Source organism: Chenopodium album, chromosome 27 (genome assembly GCF_948465745.1).
Source record: "Chenopodium album chromosome 27, dcCheAlbu1.1, whole genome shotgun sequence".
Lineage (NCBI taxonomy): Eukaryota > Viridiplantae > Streptophyta > Magnoliopsida > Caryophyllales > Amaranthaceae > Chenopodium > Chenopodium album.
Window position 1 is genome coordinate 8,878,924 of NC_137860.1, and position 5,864 is coordinate 8,884,787.

General features: G+C 32.7%; 1 pseudogene; it reads left to right on the forward strand.

Moving 5' to 3' along the window:
* The first annotated feature begins 257 nt into the window (after positions 1–257).
* On the forward strand, positions 258–4,658 carry LOC145619641 (tyrosine decarboxylase 1 pseudogene; annotated as a pseudogene).
* Positions 4,659–5,864: the final 1,206 nt, after the last annotated feature.

Below are 5,864 nucleotides of genomic sequence, written 5' to 3' on the forward strand. Positions count from 1 at the left end.
TAAATAATGCATCCTTTAATGCTCTAACTGTTAACAGCAGCTCCATTTGTGTCCATAAAAAATCATGTCAATATGTAATCCTTCTCATTCTAACATTTTTAGTAATTCATTCCACTTGTGACATTGGTCTATAAATTAGTATACATCTCACTTACCAACTATCAACCCTTCTTAGTAAATTCTCCTCTTGAATGCACTAAAAATAGAGGCTCCTAAGCTAAGCCAAAAATAGATACTAACTTATCAACACAACATCCATGAATTTTCATCCAATATCAGAAATTTTACAAGATGAGGCTTCCGAAGCCATCAACTACATAGCCCATTACTATGAAAAGGTGCATGACTACCCAGTTCGAAGCCAAGTCGAACCGGGTTATCTTCGAGACCTCATACCCGAAAACGCCCCAACTCTCCCTGAGTCACTAGGGCAGATTTTAGAAGATGTTGATAACAAAATTATGCCTGGTCTAACTCATTGGCTAAGTCCCAACTTCTTTGCATACTTCCCAGCAAGTGCAAGCAATGCTGCTTTGGTGGGAGAGATACTTTGTTCGGGACTTAATGTCGTCGGTTTCAATTGGATATCCTCCCCTGCTGCGACCGAGCTTGAATCCATTGTTATGGATTGGATTGGGAAACTGCTCAACCTTCCTCAAGTATTTCTTTTCTCTGGTGGAGGTGGTGGTGTCATGCATGGTACATTATGCTTCTCGTTGTTTAATTTCACGCTATATTCATATCATTAGTTATATACTTATATATCTACTCTATTTGTTCTGATTTGTTTGCTCAGTTCTATTTGACTTAAAGCATAAATAACTTCACTTATATATGTGCTAATCTAAAATTATGAAAATTTGATATTTTAAACTAGGCCATGCTACAAATCTTATTATAACCTTATTTGGTAAAGAGCTTTTTGGAGGCCTGTTAGTGGTTTAACCATTTTAATAAGATAATTTAATTTGTTAGTTTGGTAAACAACTTATTGAGAGTTTTTGTTGGCTCAAAAAACTCTTTTTTTTTTAAATAGCTCATAATAGAATCTTTCGGAAACTAGTTTATTGAACATGCAGCTTTTTAGTTATTAGATACATTGAAGTAGCTAACAATTAATGGTTATTTGCCATACACCTTTTTTTTTTCTTCTTCTTTTTTGAGGTAATTTACCAAATACTTTTACACAAACTAGTAATATAAAACCAACTAGTCAAACTAGTTAATACAATGTAGTCAAACCAATTAATATAACTATTTATATCAAATAGCTACTTAGCTAATTACTAAACATGGATCAAGATCTAGTTGATTATATTATTTCTTATATTAGAGAGGATTATAATGTTCAAAATTTCAAAATTTTGACCCCAAAAAATATAAAGAACAAACAAATTTAAACAAAGGGGCATATAGAACATAAATCTCCTAGTATTCGATCTAGTATAATAAATTAATAAATCAGAGAAGGAAAAAGCAAATAGATTGATACATTTTTGTCTACGAGAATCATGTGGGTGCTCAGTGATAGAGAAATCATCTTGACCATAAGTCAATGAGTTTGATGTTTCAAATTTTATCATCCCAATGAGATCCCATGTTGGTATAATTACTATACAGTATGTTGATACAATTAGTATGTCAACATGAGGTATAAATGTACCAATAAATACTAATTATTGTCGTTCATGACAGTAGTAAAAATTGACGTGGATTTTCCTACAACATTGATTTGTAGTTGAGGCACTTTTAAATCTCTTAAATATTAGCTAGTCATACAATTTAGTTGGTTTAGGTTTCCTTGTAGGCTAAGTCCTTTGACTCTTCGTCATTAATTTCAAGCCTTACATATCATGGATTGATTCATCCGGTATAATTAACGTACAATTTAATGCATTTATTATTATCAGACAACAAAGTTTCAAGGGCGTTACATTATGTTACCCCAACTATTCATGCAGAGGCTAATACAATAATTGTAATGAAAATAATTGCACTTGATGACTTTACAGCTCAAATTCTCAATAGTAACTCAGATATTTACCAAAATACGCAATTGTTTTACTCATTTTTACAGGTAGTACATGTGAAGCAGTAGTGTGTACTCTAGCAGCAGCAAGGGATCGTGCCTTGGAAGTTCACGGCGAAGAGAAGATAACCAAACTGGTGGTTTATGCATCAGACCAGACTCATTTTACTTTCCAGAAAGCTGCTAAACTCGTAGGGATCCCCCCTCGAAATTTTCGAGTACTTCCAACTTCATCCATAGCAGACTTTGCACTGTCACCTGATACTTTGAAGGCGGCGATCGAAGTTGATATATCACAAGGTTTGGTACCATTGTATGTTTGTGCTACTATTGGGACAACAGCATCAGGTGCAGTAGATCCTTTAGATGGCCTTGGCAAGATTGCTAGAGACTTTGGTGCTTGGCTACATGTTGATGCTGCTTTTGCAGGTAATTTGAATATATCGATACTGATATTAATTGAACTAAACTATTTTTACTAATTTTTTTTTTTTAAAGATGAACTGAATAGGACCTTACACTTTTATTTTTGGAAAAATACTTCATTTTAATAATATTCTTTCGATCATTTCATGGTCTTAACTCGGCAACTCCAATCAACGACTACTTTTTTTATTATTATTTTTTTATACTCACGTACCTAAGTACCTTACCTTTTTTCAATAAGATATTAACTCCATTAACTATTATTACAATATTTTAAATAATCAATTACCCCGCTTACATCTTTTTATACTAACATCAATTAATTCACTTAAATAATTTGTCGAACAAATTATAACACTTAAATAAAAAACGAGTACAAGAAATATTAATTTTAGTTGATCAAAAGTGAATTAAAAAAAAAAAAATAGTTAGATTTGACTAATAAAAAATAAATAATTGAATAAATAAGGGCTTGTTTAGCATCGTTTTTTGTTTTCGGTTTTTAGCTTTTTTGAAAACAAAAAACCAAAAACAAGAAACAAGAAAAAGGTGTTTCCACTTTTCTGTTGTCAGTTTTCAAAATTATCGTGATTTTAATAAGTTTGACTAATTTTTTTATTCATTATATAACACATATTATATGATTTTAAAAACCAAAAAACAGAAAAACACAATGATGCCAAACGAACCCTAAGAATTTTGGGTGTATTTCCTTAGATTAAAAAAAAAAGGGTGTAATGAAACTTTTAAGTGGGGAAACAAAAACTATTTACACTTCATACTTTTTTTTTTTAATTCCAATCACTTTTACATTAACATATCAATATCTATATCTTAATCTATATTCATATCTATATCAATACTTGATTCAGTATATTATAACACAAACCACAAATGACATGTGTCTCCCTTACTTTTCTACAATTTTTTAAAAACATTTATCAAAAAAAAAAAAAAAAAAAAAACACCTAATCTTATTACTAATTCACTATACGTGTTTAATGTGTGTTTAGTTCATATCCCATAACTTAATACAAGTACTATTTATGGGTACATTTCAATAGCCACTCCTTTTTCTTCCTTTTAAACCCTTTGTCTTCTTTTTTTTTTTTTTTTTTGAGAAACTTTTAAACCCTTTGTTTTTCTCCAATAAATTTTTTAAAAAAAAATTTAATGAAGTTACTAAATATGTCACACGACCAAAAAATTAGTTCTTTGTTGAAAAATAGTTGTATTTTTCTCCTCTCATCCCACAAAACTTTCATTTTATCTCTCTATATATTTTTTTTTTTTATCTTTTTAAAAGAATGCATATATTATGAATAGATTAGTCAAAGTTTGGTGTAAGTCAATACAAACATGTGCGACTATCCCAATTTCTTTACGATTGACTAAACCCTCCTAAGGTATTCTTATGGTGGTAATAAGAAAAAATAGTTTCTTTTCTAAGTTGTAAATATTTATTCTCTTATAATTTTTTTTTCCCAATATGTTTTAATTTGAAAGTCATATTGAATATGGTTAATATATACTTTAATAATCAATTTATTCAACAGGAAATGCTTGCATATGCCCTGAATATAGGCATTATATGAATGGAGTGGAATTGGCAGATTCAATTAGCATGAACGTACACAAATGGCTCTTAACAAATTTGGAGTGTTGTTGCTTATGGCTTAGAAACCCTACTATCCTTGTTGATTCTCTTTCAATGAAGCCTGAAATTCTTCGAAACAAGGCCACTGAATTAGGGGATGTAATAGACTACAAAGATTGGCAAATTGCTCTAAGTCGTCGTTTTCGAGCCCTTAAGGTTTGGATCGTGATTCGAAGGTATGGTGCGACTAATTTAATGTCCCATATAAGAAGCGACGTTGAGTTAGCTAAGCACTTCGAATCCTTGATTCAGAATGACAAGAATTTCGAGTTGATCGTGCCACGAAAACTATCATTGATTTGCTTTAGACTAAGTCTACTTGGTAGTAATGGAAATTTGACCGTGTTAAACCAAAAATTGTTAGAAGCTGTAAATTCAAGTGGTCAAGCTTACATGACTCATGCGGTTATAGGAGGGAAATTTGCTATACGTTGCGCAATTGGAGGTTCAATGACTCAAAAGTGTCATATTGATAGCCTTTGGAATTTGATTCAAGAGAAGGCTAAAACTCTCATTTTAAAAAATGGATGGAAAACTGCCTACTGAAGAAGTTGCCCAAACTATAATGCTTAGATAAATTGTATTCATCGTTAATGCATTGAATAAAGAGCATGTGTAATAGCTCTAATATTGTGATCCTAGTTTGATTTAAAAGTGGATAATTAGATGAAGGATTTGTTATTCATTGCCCGAAGTTCATTTGTTTTGAATTCATTTGAGCATATTAGTTCAAGGGAACTAATATTGCCAAGGAAAATTAAAAAAAAGTCATTTTTTCAAGGCCAAATTATCTACTAATTGCCTGTAATATATATGAAAATCTATAAATGTGTCAAAGTTATTAATTCAATAAAATAGTTTGTAATCTTTTACGTAGTATTAATCTTTTGTAGACCTGGCAATCCTGACCCAGACCCGATGACCTGACCCGAATGACCCGACCCATGACCCGAAATTGACCCAAAACCAGTGACCCGAAATTGACCCAAAACCCGAGTCAACCTGACCCGAAGTGGATCTGACCCGACCTTGACCCGAAATGCAAAATGACCCGACCCGAGATGACCCGACCCAAAGTTGACCCGAGACCCGAAATGACCCGATCCGAAGTTTACCCGAGACCCGAATTTCACCTGACCCGAAGTTGACCCGACCTTTAACTTGAATTAATTGACCCAAATAGACTCGAAACCCAAAGTGACTCGAACCAAAATTATCTTATACTTGAAATGACCAGAATCTATTTAAGCTAAAGAATTGACATTAGCAAACCGAAATAGAAAAAAACCGCTATCAAATTGACTTAATTTTTTTAAATTTATTTGTAATGTGTAACCTAATGCATCACCCGAAGTTGACCCGAAAATTGACCCGACTCGAACTGACTCGACCCGACTTGAACTGACCCGACCCAAACTTGACCCAACCCGAACTCGACCCAAAGTGTTGACCCGATACCCGACCCGATTATTAGCCGACCCGAAATCAACCCGAAACCCGAAATGACCCGACCCGAAGTTGACCCGATAACCTTTTGACCCGAACTTGACCCGACCCATACCCGACCCGAATGACCCATTTGCCAGGTCTAATCTTTTATTGCCAATAACTTTTTGTAGTCTTTTATTACCTATAATTTTAGTACTTAAGTATTCCAATTAAAATCTTTCAAACTCTTGAAACGATAAACATAACTAGTTAGTTGTCATTCTCTCATATATCGTATGCCAAAAGAGTTCTATATCATACCAT